Source organism: Lygodium microphyllum, chromosome 3 (genome assembly GCF_053477565.2).
Source record: "Lygodium microphyllum isolate KBCC chromosome 3, Lygodium_microphyllum_v1.1.10, whole genome shotgun sequence".
Lineage (NCBI taxonomy): Eukaryota > Viridiplantae > Streptophyta > Polypodiopsida > Schizaeales > Lygodiaceae > Lygodium > Lygodium microphyllum.
Genome location: NC_141137.1, coordinates 38,073,599 through 38,092,333, shown reverse-complemented (window position 1 = coordinate 38,092,333; position 18,735 = coordinate 38,073,599). Strand labels below are relative to the sequence as shown.

Sequence of the window (18,735 nt, the reverse complement as noted above, 5' to 3'; positions counted from 1 at the left end):
ATACAAAAAGGGATGCGAGATCCAATGAAGCAACTATGAAATTCTTATTGATAGGTGGGGCAAGTTCATCCACTTTAGTTTATGGTTTTTCCCTTTCATACGGGTTATCCGGCGGAGAGGTTCAGCTTGACAGGATAGCCAATAAACTTATTTTTAGTGAAACTATTCATAATTCCGCAGCAACATATACCTCTATCATGTTTCTCATAACAGGAGTTGCTTTCAAACTATCATTGGTCCCTTTTCATCAATGGACTCCCGATGTATATGAAGGAGTGTGATTCGTTGTATTAAGAATTAATTGGTTTTTGTTCCAAAGTGCAGTTGCACCGCACTTGATCGGAAAGCTAATTGTAGGAAAAGCTTACAGACATATGAGGAGTTTTAAGTTCCTCCATATCGATTTGCAATTGAAGTTAGAACTCTTACCAAGCATTATGCAACCGATAATATCTTATGAAGGGTAAAGCAGAGTTGTATTGAAGATAATGTCGAAGTCTTTCGTTCATTCTATATTCTCATAATATTCTATTAAACTATCATGGGTAGAAACTACAAAGAATTTCTCTTGTTAAATAGTTCCTATCGTTTTTTTTTCTTCTTGTTATCTATAGTGTTTTCATTCTTAAAAAATGAATTTGAGAATCTAACTCATTCGTCCCATTCTTCGGAAACTTATGATGAAACATAAACACTCACTAGTGGTAAAAATTGCTCTAAAATAATGATAAAAAAAACTTATGTCTTTTGGGAACGATAAAAAATTGTACTAAAAATATCTACTTTAAATTTATTTGAATGAATTTGTATTTCTTTCTATGCAAAAGAATCAATAACTGTTTAATATATTTATTTTGCACGGACAACAACCCATTCAAAAAGTGGATCAAGAAATGAATACGATAAGGGATTCCTCGAGAAGTTAACAATTCGTACTACTACTGACTACTCTAGGGAAGAGTAGATTCGAAACTGACGCGAGGGAGGTTCTGGGAGCAAAAACAGTTCAACACCTGAACCAGGAGCCGTGTGAAGTAAGAACTTCATGCACGGTTCTGAATGAGCGGGAAGACCGAGAATCTTCTTTCCGACTCTGACTCTCCTACACCAGTCGTTGCTTTCTTTTCCGTGACTTCTAAAGTAGCAGCTCTAGCTTTATCTACACGACTCTTCGGTATTCTTTTTCCACATCTCGCTAATGAGTGGCATATGGTTTTGGGAGTATTAGCCACTCTTAGTATGGTATCAGGAAATCTGATTGCCGTGACTCAGACAAGCATGAAGCATATGCTAGCGTATTCCTCTATAAGCCAAATGGGATATATTATGATCGGAATAATTGCTGCAGATCCCGAGAATGGCTATGCAAGCATGATAACTTATACGTTTATTCATATACTCATGAATCTAGGAACTTTTGCTTGTATCATTTCATTTGGTTCGCGAACCGGAACGGATAATATTAGGGACTACGCGGGATTATACATGAAGGATCCTGTTTTAACATTTTCTCTAGTCCCACGTTTACTATCTCTAGGGGGTATCCCCCCACCAGCAGGTTTTTTCGGTAAACTCTACCTATTTTGGCATGGATGGAAGGCTGGTTCGTACCCATCAGTTCTGATAGGGATCCTAACAAGTGTTATTTCTATCTATTATTACCTGAAGATTATCAAATTAATGTTCACTGGGGGAGATAACGCATCAACAATTTATACACAAAATCCATTAATTTATTCATCTACTTCAATTTCGAAGAGTTCCATCGAAGTAGCTATGATTGTTCGTGCACTAGCATCAATCCCGTCGGGTGTATCAATCGACCCCATTATTGGAATTTCCCAGAATACCCTATTCCAGACTCTCTTCGGGTTGTCGCACGAAAGAATGGAATCCCTCCGAACAGTTTCCATTTCAAGCTAATCCTCTCGTTACAACTAGTTCGCCCCTGTGATGGGTCACGAGGTATCGTTCTATCTCCCCCCTAGCTTGTATTTTTCCTTTCGTATTCCGGTTGAAAGCAAGTACGGAACATTCTTTTTTGGAACTGGAATAAATAATTGATAGAGACACTGCTAGCAAAGATCCACGTAACAAGGTTGCGTAACTCAATGACATCATACTCACATGCATTACTAACCAGTGCGACTGCAAGGCGGGTATCAACCGTGTCTGTCGTTCCATCCCTCCGGGAAGACCTGAAGTTGCAAATCCATGGATCAATGTGGCACCCGATGCTGTAACTATGCTTGACCAACCATCCCGATCTTTAAGAGCAAGAATGAAATAAATTAAGGAAGAACTCCATGAAATGAAGATAAGTGATTCATATAAGTTACTTAGTGGCAGGTGTTTAGAATCTATCCAACGAGTAATCATAAGGGCAGTTGTGCACGCAAAAGCGATTACCATGCTCTTATGACTGAGATTTCTTTCAAGCTTTTTAGATTTGCCAATTGAATAGACCCATTCAGACAAAGTAGTGAAGAAAAGCATGAACAAAGAAATATAAGCAAATATTTTTTCTGTATCAGTGTACATCGTGTCGATAAAGAATTCTTGATATTTTCATTTTTGTTACTCAATCCATATTTAGGTATCCATTGTATTCATACTCTGAATTTATACTCAGTTTCATTTATTAGCAAATAGATTTTTACGGTATTCCTCACTAATCGATAATTTTTATAGGGCTGTTCTTCTGTCGGAAGCTATCCCATGAAATAGACTGAAGTGCCGCTACTCGGACTCGAACCGAGATGCTTTAGCACTGCTTCCTAAGAGCAGCGTGTTTACCAGTTTCACCATAGCGGCCTAGCAGTTAGTTACACTTATGGTATCATATTGCTGAGTAACGCGTCAATGCTATTACCTGTCTATAATAAAGAAATGAGCAGGAAACCCAGGAGAAAATATAGAATAATGATTTTTTTATAGAATCAGCAAAGACTAAAGGTTGCTGTTATAATTCTTATATAATTACGGGATATAGCGCAGTTCGGTAGCGTACCATCTTGGGGTGATGGGGGTCGCAGGTTCAAATCCTGCTATTCCGACTAACAGTGGTTCTAAAGTTTTAGCCGATGTGGTATCAGGAGAAACAAGGAAGAAAGGAAAATTCGTGCTATTTCGTCTTATTCTCCTGTTCCTCAATTTTACTTTTCATTATCCTTATTGCTCTTTATGAATTGTTCGTTAGTTTTCGGGACAGATTTCAATCGATAAACTAGACATTACATTACGCAAAATCATCCAGATATGGATCTCTTAACTGACTCTATTAACAAATTTCAACTCCAAGATAAAAATTTTGAAATTTTTATCTTTCTTGACGAGAATTCATATTGACTACAATAACATCCATGCATGTATCAACGATTGCATACTGTTTCGAGGAGAATACAAGACTATGGAGACATGTCCAAAGTGTGGTGCTCACAGGTATCGACAGGACTTGTAAGGGCAAACCATCCCTCAAAAAGTTCTTAGACACTTTTCGCTCATTCCCCGCATAAACCACATGTTTCATACGTCTGGCATGGCGAGCTTGACAACGTGGTATGCACAATAGGTCCACGGATGGAGTTCAACGAATATCAACGGATTCACGCGCATGGAGTCACATTGACTCAACCTTCCCAAGCTTTGCCCGAGAGCCAAGGAATCTTCAGCTCAGTGTTGCAATGAATGGCATGAACCCATTTGGTCTACACTCAACTTCTTACACTGTGTGGTCTATAGTCCTTGTCAACTACAATATCCCTCCATGGCTTTCTATGAAGAAAGGACATCTCATCCTTAGCTTGCTCGTCCTAGGCCGTTACAAAGCAAAAAATATGGACGTGTATCTTCGTCCATTAGTCGACGAGCTTAAGATTTTGTGGGAGGAGGGGGTCACATGCAAGATATGAGTAGGCGCGATGGTCGGCGGGTCAGCCAATATTCGAGCCATTCTCATGTGGACGATGCATGACTTTCCGAGATTAGGAGAGTGCTTAGGTGAGCAGGCCTCCATTCTCGCTGGTAATATCTATATTTTATCTCGTTCAACCAAGTATTCACTAGGTCGTGGTGTTGGAACAGGTCTGGTTACCTCAGGTTATCATGCATGTCCATTGTGCGGGCCACAGTTAGACTCCCGAAGGTCACAAACCATGAAGAAGATGGTATATCAAGGACACGCTGCTTGCTTACCAGAGAATCATGAACTCATGGAAGGTTTCCTTGGACGACCTCCAACACGTATGAACGACGCAAGCTGGTACGAGCTGAAAATGATCCACGTGAAATCACATCCAAATGGAATGTGACGGTTCTCAATTTTCTACGAGTTGCCATATTGGACCCACTTACAGGTCAACCACTTGTTGGATCCCATGCATATTTTCAAGAATGTGGGCACCTTGTTATAAGACCACATCACAGGAAATAGAGACACTATAGGGGCATGAATGGATTTGAAGGAGGTAGGTAAGATGGAGGCGCTTTGGCCGTAGTCGAGTGCTGATGGTCACGTACAGCTTCCTCGTGCTCCTTGGATTTTGTCCACTAAAGAAGAGTTCATTGTGAAGCAAGTAATCAAGTCTATCTACACTCCAATGGGTATTATGCGTTCTCTCAGGCCGGCATTTTCTAAAGACGACCAATTATCAGGGCTAAAATCCCATGACTAGCATAAGATATGTCAGTTTGTACTACGAATGGATTGTAATTAGCGTGGGCATTTTGCTATTTGGAATGTAGCCATTATTCATAATGCTTTCTCATTTGTGATAGTTTGTACTACCGATTGCGATCGCAGGATGTCTTACTCCAGAAATACACAGGGCCATTTATAGGTTGTCCTCTTTGGTGCAATGGATCTCACAGAAGGAGATTAAGAATTCCTCTATTGATTCCGTGAGGTGGGGAGCAGTGGAGACGGTCTGTCTCTTTAAGAGATACCTACCCACTAGCATGCTTACGATACAAATCCACCTTCTTGTGCATCTTGTGGATGAAGTGGAGATTGTTGGACCTGTCCATACGCAATGGATGTTCTTCTTAGAGCACTTCATGAAAACCCTGAAAGGCTTTGTGCGACAACGAGCTCGGCCAGAAGGTAGCATGGCCGAAGGTTGGTTGGTATATGAGGCGCTAGTGCATATTTCACAATGGCTACCAACGGTGAAACCAGACAATGAAATGCTAAGGTCGCTAAAGGACAATGATAGAATTACTGGAGATGTGGTGGTTGGAAATGGGGTAGAAAAAAGAATGGATGCATCAATGGAAGAGAAGGTGAATCACTTTTGTATGTTGCACCATGCCTCTATGGAGACATGGCTAGTCAAGTACCAGATCGCTAGGCAAGATCGAGAGGAAGCGCGAGCTGAATTCCGACGTAGTACGCGTCATCGATCAATTCGATATCCCAAAGGCATGGAGGAGATGCTGCAGTTTATGTCAACACGATGGTTGCATAGAGCCTTGATCGCAGTGTCTCGCGAAGGGACAGAGGTCTTAATGGAGGAGTGGGAATTTTCGAGGGGATGTAGTCCAAAGGTGATGAGGGGTTTAGAATTTGTCATATCTAAATTTTATATAAGACATCTAATTTGAGTGTTTCAATGTATAGTACAAAATATATAGTGTAGTGTGGTTGCACAGACGGCATTTTTGCGTGGAGCATATTGACAAAATGCGCTCCACAATGGACTGCGGTGTCATGGTAAGGTTCGAGCAAGAGAGCCGACGACGAGCAACGGATCCAAACACGGTTGTGGATGAGATGGAATATTTTGGAAACTTGCAAAGTATTGTTACGGTGGATTTGTATCACAAGATGCACAACCGGGGTCAAACCGTTACTCTAGCTCCTCCAAGTGGTACTTTGTCAAAGTGGATGAGATGATACTATTAGATGTGCAGTGGTTCAAAGTGGTACTTGGAGGAGCTAGAGCAACAGTTTGACAAGGTCCATCTGGATTTCTCGAAATAGATTCCGAAAAAAAATGGACGGATTTGTGTGACATCTTTGTGTTGTCGGCCCATTGTAAACAGGTGCATGGACTCATTTGCTTGCTAATTGTATTACAACATGGTTTATGTCACAATGGTTTGAACTCTCTTGTACATGTTTGTGAACAGGTAATCTTCTATCCAAACCCCTGACAACCTCAATGGTGGTATGTTATACCTTTAACTCCCCAAAGTGTGAGAGTATATGATCAAAGCAATGTTCCGAGCATAAATGAAGATAATATGTAAATAGAGGGGTCAATACTGCAAGGGGTGGAGGCCATCGAAAGCTTGCAGCTAGCATCAGCTAACAATGATGGAAATACAGGAGTCCAAGAATTCTTTGAGAACGAGGCAAACTCATTCTTTTGTGGTGACATGTCTATTGACCTTCCAGTGTATGCAAAGTTGTGTCAAGAGATTAACATGGGACCATAGGCACTACAACAAAAGGCCTCTTAGACGCACTTTTAGACGCGATTTTTGAATATAGAGAAAATCTTACGAGCACGTCTACCCACCCGTCTATTTGCGCATCTACAAATTCACGTCTATAATCCCATGTATTAAGAAATTTACACGCAGAAATAGATGCGCAACAGATGCACATATACACACGCGAATAAAAGCGCATAAAAAAACCAAAATTTTTATTTATTTAATTTATTTTGTGTGTCTACCAGCGCCTCTACGTGGCAAATTAGACGGGTATATAGACATGCCCGTAGATGCGCTCTTACAAGCGCCCATAGATACGAACGAAAAAAAAAATCTCTTTTTTTTAAAAAATAAATTTAATTTCTTTTTTAAATTTGAATTATGTAGCGCGTGTATAAGCGCATGTACTCTGCATTTTAGACAAGCTTATAAATGCACGTCTTCTGCAATTTAGACGCATGGATAGACGCGCAGAACAGAACTGGAAAAAAAAAACCAGAGAGCCCATACATCAAATTGTGCATTTGGGAAAAAGAAAATGGATCTAAAAGCACGAGAATGAAAATAAAAGTCCATGTATTCATTATTGATCAAAAGCATTTACATGGGGAGTTTAAGTGCTTGCGACCTAAAGCGTGGCCGCAAGCAGTAGGCTCAAAGATGGATAATACATATACAAGAAAACAAGGCCATAGAGGAGGTATGGTGCTCCTCTATGAATCTGAAGAAGAAACATCTTCGCTAGCACCACCATGGCTACTAGTGTTGCTATCCCCCTCCTCGCTATGGTCCACATCCGGGTTCGCCTACACACACAAAATATCAAGGTTGCTTACGTAGACATGGTGGAGAAAAAGTTATAATTAGCTATACTTTTAATAGGAAAGTAAAAAAAATGTACCTCCTCTGGCTGTCGAATCCTCATAGCCCAATTGTATTGCTTCTCTTCCTCCCACGACTCTCTCCCGCTCGATCCGTAATGCGACGATCCCATGGTTTCCATTTGGATGCGTCGCGCCTCTGCGTGCTGGCGACTCTTCACTTTCTCTGCTGCTTTCTTCTTGGCTTTCTTCCACTCTATGTGGTGGCAAATGGGTGGTTGGCTATAGGCTCCACGTCCCTCCTCCTGTCTCCGTAGTGAGTCCCTGGCGTGTGTCATGAGGTGGGATCTTTTGTTGTGAAGAAAATCCCTCACTTTTGTGCGTCCCCAATCATCCGAGAATTGCTGACCCTCAGGATTTGGGTACCTCCTATGAACTGCTCTCAACACCTCCTGCCACAAGCCGCTTTCCTGATTTTTGAAGTAGATGAAACATTCTTTATATGTCGCATGCATGACACTCCTCATGTACGCCATTACATCCCTTCCTTTATCATCATGGAAGATGCCACCAATATCTGTAACTCTATAGTACTGGCGTACTGGCTCCTCTACGTGATCTATTGGTGAGAGTGATCGCTCGCCACCTCCTAGGCAACCCCCACACAAGCCTCGTCCTCCCCCTCGACTCTCCCTCCTCCCTCTCTGTCGACTACCCTATGCCTCGCTGAATGCATGTACTTCTGCAGATGCACGTGCGTCGGCTGACGCTTGTGCCTCAACCGATGCATGTACAGGTGCTGCACGTGAAGTACCTGCAATTGGAGTTTGGGAAGTAGTGCCAGGAAAAGACGTCAGAGGCATTCCAAACATGATGCTGAACACCTCATCTGCTGTGGGAGAGTGGCCAAGGTGTCTAGTCATCTCTCCCATGAAGTCTTTCCTACTAGGAAAACCTCCAAAAAATGCATTGACTCCCCTGTCAAACAAGGCCAATGTATCATTCGTGCGATCCAAATCCGGGTCTGTGCTAGATGAATCAGGATGCAACATCTACAAAAAAAACACAGAAAAAATACAAATTTGTTTGAATACAAAAAATCATATATTACCTTCATCCACACCTAAACATTTTCAAAGAGCCATAATCCTTGATCCAATCCAACATTAATTATAAAAAATCATTCAGTGAGCATAGAATCATTATGTAAGAGAAGGCTTTTGATGCTCACACATTTTCATTTTCTTCAAGTGTATTTTACAAGCACTTACTAAGGTCCATTTAAGTGAAATAAAGGTGTGGAAATCCCATAGAAAAAATACATGGATGCTCATGGCACTTGAAAGTGCTAATAATCTAGTTTTCTTTAAACATTGAGCATAAAACTTAAGTGCTAATGCTTCTCATAAATAAAAAATCTCTGGGAGTCTCACTCTGAAATATGGGGTTAAGATTTAGCTAATTGGTCAAATCTTTACTCCTTATTTGAAAGTGGAGCTTGGAAGATTCCCAAAATCTCTCATATGGTATCGAAAATATAATGCTACCTAGTTCACTACGTTGGAAGGCTAAAGCTTCTAAAAATTTGATCATGAATCAAGAAATTTTATAAACACAAACATGGGATTGTCACATTCATTATTGCAAAAATATATTATTTAGGAAATGAAAATTGTTTTTTATGAGAGCTGGCTGGCGCGTGTATAACCGCATCTAAAATGTAGGATAGACGTGCTCTCAGATGCGTCCCTAAAGTCAACCCTCTGTTCAGAGCGCGTGTATATCCGCATCTGAGATGCAATATATACGCGCTGTCAGATGTGATTTCAAGGTCAATGCTTCTGGCGCGCACGTGTATCCTAGCGTGTCGACTACAGAATACACGCGCTTGGAGACACGACTATGAAGTCAAAGCCTCTTTTGTGCAGAGTGCGTGTATTCTGTCTGACGTAGAATATACGTGCTCTGAGACGTGGCCTCAGACGCAATGAGAGAACATTTCTTCTCATCTATCCTTGTGTCAGCACTGAAATGTAGACGCGCTGGCAAATGCGCTTAGTCGGTTGATTTCGATTCGACGACCACCATTCATGATTTCTAAAATGCAATACAAAATGCAATCATAAATCCTAATACACAGACAGAGAGAGAAAGAGAGAGAGAGAGAGAGAGAAAGAGGACTCACCTTGGGTGTTTGGTGTGGCGGGTGGTGGCGCTTCTTCGTTCTCCTTCTTCCTCTCCTTGGTGAGTTACTTTCACACTACAACAAAAAGGCTCCATAGACGCGCTTGTAGACACAATATTTGAATTGTGTTTAAAAATTTCGAGCGTGTTTATTACCGCTTCTATTAGCGCGTCTAAAATTTCGCGTCTATAAGCGCGCTTATAGTGAAAACTACACACGTATATAGACGCGCATATACACCCGAAGATAGATGCTCCTATAGATGCACTTATAGATGCGTATATACACACACATATACACGCGCATATACATGTGCCCATACATGCGCATATATACGCGCATATGCATGCGCACATAGATGCGATTATAGACATGAAAAATAGTGTATGAAAAAAAAACCTTAAAGGAGATGTGGTTGTTTAATGCGAGCGCATCTACAAGTGCGTCTACTCTGTGGATCAGACACGCTCTTACACGCGCCACATCCACAAAACTCAAAAAAACCTAGGAGGTTTTATGGATCTTCAACACTTGCGCGTCTATGAGAGCGTCTACTCTGTATATCAAACGTGCTTTGTAGACGTGAATTAGCAGTGAAGCACAAAATAAAACTAGGAAAAGCAAGCAACAAATAACATACCCAAAGCTAAGAAGGAACCAAAATACAACTCAGAGTAAACACAGAGAGAGAGAGAGAAAGAGAGAGAGAGAGAGAGAGAAGAGAAGGACTCACCTTGAATATTTGTTGTGATGGGCAGCGGCACGACTACAAACTCCTTCTTCTCCTCCATCTCCTTGCTCCTTGGTTGTTCTCCTCATCGCAACAAACATACCAAAAGCTAAGAAGGTAGCAAAATACAACTCAAAGCAAAGATAGAGAGAGAAAGAGAGAGGGAGAGAGGGAGGGAGGGAGGGAGGGGGAGGGAGAGGGAGAGAGAGTGTGTGTGTGTGAGTAAGTGAGAGAGACAAGAAGAAGGACTCACCTTGAATCGGTGTTGTGATGGGCGGTGTTAGGGCTACAAACTCCTCCTCCCTCTCCTTTCTCTTTGCCTCTTGCTTCCTCCTCTCTTTACCCTTTCTTCTTTGCCTCTTCCTTTTGGCCTCTCTTTGTGTAATGTGCCTGTCAAAAGAACCCAAAAGAAACGCACAACGAGACTACTTTGAAAAGAATGACACACGAGCAATATTTTTCAAAATTTATTAAAATTTTAGTGTGCGTCTGTGCACATGTCTATAAGCGCGTGTATATAGAGCACGAATTTCTTATAGACGTGCTTATATATGCACAGTTAAACGCACTTATAGACACGCATATACACGCGCTTATACACGCGCATATATATGCGCACATAGATGCGATTTCACTTGCAAATTAGACACAAATATAGACGTGCAATTGTGTCTATATTTTTCAAAAAAATTTAAAATTTTAGTGCGCGTCTGTGCACGCGTCTATAACTATTGCTTGTTGTAATGACGCGTCTAAAAACGCGTCTATATTCATGTCTATTTGCGCGGATATATAGACGTAAAATTCACATCTATTTACACGCTCTTTCACATGCACATACAGACGCAATGATAGACGTGCCCGACTTTGCGCATCTAACATGCGCGTCTATGCCTCATTTCTATTGTAGTGCTCCCTTGATGGTTGCTTGCTGCTTGTTGTCTCTTCCCTTTGCTTCTTCTTCCTCTTGTTCTCCTCTCTCTTGTTCTCTCTTTCTTCCTCTCCTTGGCTTTCTTTTTTCCCCTCTTATGTGTTTGAGATGAAAGAAGAGGTGAGTCATAAGGAGGTGAGGCATGAAGAGCCTGCATGTCGGCTAAACTCGAGCTTCAGAACCGCAAAAAACGCAGGAAAGGAAAGGCGCAATTTGAAAAGAAATGATTTAAGTATCTTTTGAATTTTGACGTGTGTATCTATTTTGGCATGTATATGCACGTGTAAGTTTACGTAAACGCGCGTATAGACGCGAACTTAGATGCGTAAATAGACACAAATTTAGATGCGTACGTAAACGCAGATATAGACGCGCATTTAGGTTTTATCATAATTTTTTGTTTTTAAGATAAGTTTTGATAGTGAATTCTTATCATAAGTTTTAATGTATTTACGATGAGTTTTGTGTATTTAAAATTGAGATCTTAGAATAATTAATACGCCAGCTTGAAGTTTTTATGTAAACATATGAATGACAAATATTTTGATGTTGTCATGAATTAGGTTTAATAATGTCATTGTCATCACCTAGTGCGGTGCATGCTGATGAGTCAACGAGAATATCCTCAAGTGAGGAGGAAACATTACGTCTTCATAATCAAGATGCATGGCTACAATGAAAAATTAAATGCATGTGTGATTGTTGTCGAGGGTGTATTTTTTTAGCACGTCGAGTTGCAATGTCACACCTCAGCATCTATGGAGAATGGGACCGAGAAAAATCACCGGTATTCTTTTTTTTTTTTAACACTAAGATTGCTAGTCTATGTTACTCAATATATATAAACGTACATGAAACTCCCTTTTGTGGTTGAGCAGGATGCGGTGCCACATCCTCAGATGCTGCCTCTCGGGCGTCGAGAGGCTGCAAAACGTCGACGCGAGGAGGCAGAGTCTTCAAGAAGAGTGGAGACTGATGACCATGATAGTAGCCCTCATGAAATGCCCCATCAAGTCGTAGAGGATGAGATTTTGGACCACATGGTACACCATCTATTTTCGCAACCGGTTCAGGAAGAAGGTCACTCTACGAAGCCAGATGATCCACTATACGTAGCGTCATCTACTCCGTTGTATGAAGGTTTTACGTACTCCGTTCTTTGTGCATCCCTCGAGATACTTAAGTTGCAAACAATTTATGGATGGAGTAATGTCAGTTTGGATGCGTTATTGAAGTAGGTATCAATTCAGTTTGGCTTATAAATCATGATATTAATTGTTCTATTTTGAAATGAGACAGAAATATATGTTGGCGGTTTTTTAACTCACTTTTAAAAATATATGTAGGTTATTATCACAAATGCTTCCAAAAGGAAAAAAATTGCCAACTAAGAGAGATCAAGCAAGACATTACTTGACATCTCTGGGAGGCCTGGATTATGTCAAGATCCATGCATATGTCAATGATTGTGTCTTATTTTTTGGGATTCATGAGTTCGCATGAGAGTGTCTTATTTGTGGCGAATCAAGATACAAAGTGGAGATGAAGTCAATGGATGTGCCTCGTAAGATTTTGCAACATTTTTTTATTGTTCCACGTATAAAACTTATGTTCAAGTGTAATTCTATTGGAAAGCTCATGTCATGGCATGCTAGTCATCGTTCAAGTGATGGAAAATAGAGGATCCCTGTAGACACACCGACATGGCAACATATAGATAATTTGTGGCCCATTTTCAAAGAAGAGCCAAGAAATTTGAGATTTGGTTTAGGTATGGATGGAATCAATCCATTTGGCATCAAAAGCACATCATACAGTGTATGACCAGTGGTATTGGTGAAGGACATGTAATGTTGTCCCTTCTGATTCCTGGAAAGCGCAAGGTAAAAAACATGGATATTTACTTAGAGCCTTTGATTGAAGAATAAGAAATGTTATGGGAAGGTATTGAGGTGCAAGATACAAGTGCATCTGCATCCTCTAGAGATTTCACATTGAATGCCATGTTGTTATGGACCATGAATGACTTTCCAGGATACAGAGAGTGTTCATGTACATGTATATAACTCTATATTTGAAATTCAAGACTTGAATCAATTGCATTTTATTAATTCACTTGTTTGTTTAGGTTTAACCATATCAGGATATCATGCATGTCCTATTTGCGGTCCCTCTCTAATTTCCTCTAGGACAGCACGTTTAAAGAAGGTTATCTACGACAATCATCATCAATTTCTTCCTATTGACCATCCCAAATATATTCTCCCTACTAATGGAATGACTCCACAATCTCTAACCATTCGAGATTGAAAGGAGAGATGGATTAATGGCCACAGCCACCCTCCACTTGGCATGATTCGGTAAGAAGTGCATTTCTCTCGATTGACTTTAAAGTATTTAGCATGATGAATTGTTTACATAATATATTGTTTGTTTGTTAGGTTCTCTATGTTTTTTTGTCTTTCGTACTGGACTGAACTCAAGATCAATCACCTGTTGGACCCCATGCAAATATTCAAAAATGTTGTATCTACATTATGGGATCACTTGATAGGGGCTCGTGATTCAATCAATGTAAGGGAGGATTTACGTAACATTGGTCGCATGAGATGAGTTTGGCCACACATTAGACCCAGAGGAAAGATTGAGCTACCCCATGCACCTTGGATATTGTCAAAGAACGAGGAAAAAATAGTGAAGGAACAAATATGTAGTTTTCGAACACCCACAGGATGTATGAGATGTCTCAAGGAAACCTTCATAAAGAAAAAGAAAAGAGGTGTGGAGCAACTATTTGGTTTGAAGGCCCACAATTGGCACAAAATGATTCAAGTAAGGGTATCTCTAACCATGAATATAGTAATTAGTGGAGTAACTATGTGTAAACTTTGGGGTATGATGACTTTTTCCTCAACTAATCATTTGATCTATGAATATTGTTTACCTTCAGTTCGTACTTCCTACTAGCATATCCCATTGTGTATCCAAAGATGTACGTGATATCATTTACAAGATGGGAGAGCTTGTGAGGTGTGTATGCATTGTATTTTTTCATTATATATCTTTGAATTTCTACACAAAAATAAACAATTCTCAAATACATCCTGACAGATACGTGAGCTCGAAGGAAATTGATCCAAACACATTGCAAGATGCTCAAGTATTATCTATTGAGGTGGTTTGTTTGGTGGAGAAAAATTTTCCTCTATCCATTTTGACTACTCAATTACATTTACTCGTACATTTGATTGATGAGATCGCACTTTGTGGGGCAGTTCATGCAAGGTGGATGTTTTTTCTTGAGCGCTTCATGAAAACCTTGAAAGATTTTGTGAGAAAAAAAGCATGGCCTAAGGAAAGCATGGCTAAGAGTTGGTTAGTGCAATCATCCCTTGTTTATATCTCTAAATATCTTGCTGAAGTGGACCCCTCTCAACCACGACTATGGAAAGACGATGAAGACTTGAGGATGACCTCTATAATACCTCAAGGAAAAGGAATGAGTAAAGTGCTAACAAAAGAAGAACTTCGTAAGTTAAATAGTTTTTGTGTAGTCAATAGTGATGTAATGAAAAAATGGGTGATACTATATAATGAAGCAAGGGCAAGAAGAAAAAGCGAAAGACAAGCATTTGGCACAAGATATGGACGTAATGTCTCATTTCCAAATCATCTAAATGCGCTCCCACGTCATATTGATATAGATTGGTTACATGAGGAAATGGAGAGAATAGAAAAAGAGGAGGAAATTAATATATCTCAAGAAGAGTGGGAATACGCACGAGGTTGCTTATCAAAGGTGAGACATACTATCAATTAATTTGTTTCTATAAGTTATATTTTATATAAATAATTGACATGTTTGATCTTAATCTTTTACTACTAGTGCACATTATTCAATGCTATTTGGTGTGTGGGTAAACATCTTCGAACTCAACGTATAGATGAAAAGAGAAATACCCAAGATTGTGGTGTCCTTGCTTACTTTGAGGATGCCAATGGTACCATGGAAGGTTATTGTGGCTTGATCCAAGATATTCTGAAGCTTGACTTTAGACGATTCTTTATATATGTATTGGATGTGAAGTGGTTTAAAGAAGTGGTAACAAATGGTGAGTATTGCATAATCAGACGTCATCCAAGTGGTTTTGTAATCATTGACTCTACAAAATTTCACCAAAATAAGAATGACACATTAGTACTACCTCAACAATGCGAGCAGGTATATATGCAAAGGCTAATTTTTTTATATGTATACATGTGATACATATACACAATATAATAAGTACTTAAGTTTTTTGCTTTTGTTTTTCAAATACAGGTTGTGTATCATCCAATGGTAAACAATAATCGATGGTGGTATGTCATCCCTATATCTAAACGTTCAAAACCAATATATGGTAATATTACCGACATGGAGATAGCAGATTAACAATCCAACAATTAATGATGATGTACATGATGACACCATAATGGATGATATGCGTGACATAGTACAAGATGAACCTCGCGAGGATGTTCAAGGAAACGCAGAAGAAGACAATAATGTGATTGTCGATGATATTGATGAAGTTATTGAGCAATATAGCAACACATCTGATAGTGAGATAGACTTATTTGTTTCGTTACCTCTTGGTAACATAGACCTAGAAGTAGATAGTTTAGCAAGGGCTGATCTCATTGAATATGAGATGGATCATTCACTGTAACATACTTATTTTGCTTATTGATTCAATGTGTATTCCTAATTCTATGGTTTTTATCATGCGCGCACGTGCATACTCAAGAATCAATAGTCAAGTTTAAAGCTAAATTGAATTTTACATAATGAAAAGGAAGTATCTTTTATCATCTTCAAGTACGTAGAGAAATTACGAGATACATATTGCAATGCTTGCTACTAATTGTAAGGTTTCTGTCGCTTGTCGCTAATTACTTATATCAGGCTTGTCAACTGGAGGAACTGCCATTCATTAGAGAGCAATGAAAAAGTAATTATTAACTCTATTTTTTTAATTCAATGATTCAATGTGTATTCTTAATTCTATGGTTTTTATGCGCACATGTGCATGCTCAAGAATCAATTTTAGGTGGTTAAATAATTATTAACTTTGGTTTTTTAATTATGTGAATTGCTAATTTTAGGTGGTTAAATAATTGTGTGTCTGCTAGCACGTCTATATTAGCGTCTATTTGCATAGATATATAGATGCAAAATTCGCATATATTTACACGCACGTTTACACACACTTATAGACGCTGTGATAGACGTGCCCGACTTTGCGCGTCTAACATGCGCATCCATGCCTCGTTTTTGTTGTGGTTAGAGGCGCGACACATCCAAATGAAAACCATGTGATCGTCGCATTACGGATCGGGCGGCAGAGAGTCATGGGAGGCTAAGTTTGTAAGTATATTTTGATTTCTAGTTTTTTAAAATTTATATTTCTTTCAATTCTTTATATAATTTGTTTTAATACATTGTGTCTCATAATTGCTTATATATATCATAATTGTTTTGCAGACTACTATCATTGGTAGGATACCTACTCCTAGAGAGCTAGGTTACCATCGAGGCCATAACCGCGCAGCCACATGGCTTCCTTGTATGAGGAGGGTCTCTGTTTACCGTAGCACAGAGGAGCGGGAAATGGAAAAAGAGAAAAAGAAAAGGCGCCTTAAATGGCTACTAGACCCGGGAAAAAATTAAATGCACGGGCACGATCCTCAAGAAGTCTTGGAGTTGCCCAAGGAGAGTAAAAGAATAAAAAGCACACCATTAAGTGCAAAAACACTTCCAAAACCTTGTAAAAGAGTGCCAGGCTCACTCCTATGCAAATTGTATGCATTAGTTGGGGATAGGATAGACTAGAATGGTGGGAAAGGAGGAAATGGACCTAGGCTAATGGCCGGCCATGTAAAAAAGGGGGATGACCGCCCATGGAAAATAGGGCATGTATATAAAGTTGAAAAGTGAATGGGAAGCTCATTCTTGTGTGTGGCTAAAGCTTCTTCTTCTTCTTCTCTTGTTTCTTGCCTTCTTGCTTGTGCTTGAGAGAGGGATTGAGAGAGTGTGAGGGAGTGAGAATCTTCGAGAAGAAGCTCTCCATCTTCTCTCTTCATCTTTTCCTCCTATTCTCTTCTTTTGTCTCGCATGTGGCTATGGAGGATGAAGCTCATGGGAGAGGGATTGAGGTTGCTTAAGCTTGCCTCAAGGATCGTGGAGCTACCGGTGTGCAAGAAAGAGGAGGGCACTCGATCGAGTATCAAGGTAAGCTCACTATACCTGTAGGGTAGCATTGCACGTCGGCTATGTGAGAGGTAGCCATGGCCGCTCGGTTCGAAACAGTTGAGAAATAAGTGGTCCGTAGGTCTCCGGGTAGAGCTTGAAGCTCCCCTCCATTTTGGTTCCATTGCCGGGATCGACAGAATCAAGCCTTGAACGCCACGCGCATCAGATCGAGCATGGAAGTAGGGTTTGCAGCCTGAACCAGTGCTCGAGATAACTAGGAGATTTAGGAGGGTTTAATCCATGGAACAAGTAAGTATTTGGGTTTGTTGGAAGCATTAGATTAGGACTACTGTTCTGCATTTTTGTTTTTCATATTGGTTGCACTAGATTAAGGTTAGATTAGGGTAAGAAAAGAGAAAACAAAGGTTCTGACTGCTACTTGAAACAGGAAAACAGGAGACCTGATTCAAGTTTCTGGGTGGAACAGGGATAGGGAACTTGCTGTAAGGTTTTGCAGTGCTGGGAAAGGACCTTAAGAGGCCTTGGAGGCCAGGATAGATCTCATTTCTTTAGTTGGCCTTGTGTGAGAGAGAGAGAGAGAGAGAGAGAGAGAGAGCTTCTGGTTCACAGGACGAGGAAACGCGACCCCAATTCTAGGCGCATTCGATTCGTGCTACTTCAGGTGAGTCTGGTGTGTTCCAATAAAGCTCTAATTAAATATGGGAAGTCTGTGGTGATTGAGTGCAGCAGGCATTAGGAAGGATTCAAATGCGCCGAAATCGCGCCCACCGTCAACGCAGTCGGACCAACTCGCAGTGGTTCGATCCCCAGAATCAGACCACCTAAGTCTTGGGATTGGACTGTCCGATTCCCAGAATCGGACCGTTCGACTGAGAGAGAGTCGGACCAGACCGGTCTGATTCTCAAGAATCGGACCAACCCGATCGAACGTGCCACATGGCACTCGGACTGCCCATTAGAATCGGACCAGTCCATAGTCGGACCACTTCAAAAGTAGGACCATCCTCCTGGTCTGATTCCCAGAATTGGACCATCAAGGTCACACGATCCCCAGAATCGGACCAACCCCGTCCGACTGTTAGAGTCGGACCAGACCGGGTCCGATTGCCAGAATCGGACCGTCCGACTCCCAGAGTCGGACCAACTCTGTCCGATTCCTAGAATCAAACCATCTTGCCAGAACAAAAAGATAAGGATCTTTTGCTAGCCTTGCCACAGACCTGACCCAGGACGCAACCTTGAACGCCCCCAAGAGCCAGTTTGACCATTAGAACCACAGAGACTAATCAAACTTAGGGTGTGGAAAGACCGTAGGATAGCCGAAAACCGAGTTGAAAACTCAAATTAGGCTGGGAACGTGGGTAGAAACCAGGTGGA

At 40.5% G+C, this 18,735-nt stretch overlaps 2 non-coding genes across 2 annotated transcripts; one reads left to right on the top strand and one right to left on the bottom strand.

Annotated features, from left to right (window-relative positions):
- Positions 1-2,734: 2,734 nt before the first annotated feature.
- On the bottom strand, positions 2,735-2,814 carry TRNAL-UAG (transfer RNA leucine (anticodon UAG)). Its single transcript has one exon. It is a non-coding gene; the product is annotated as a tRNA-Leu (tRNA).
- Positions 2,815-2,982: 168 nt separating this feature from the next.
- TRNAP-GGG (transfer RNA proline (anticodon GGG)) lies at positions 2,983-3,056 on the top strand. The gene has a single exon. It is a non-coding gene; the product is annotated as a tRNA-Pro (tRNA).
- Positions 3,057-18,735: the final 15,679 nt, after the last annotated feature.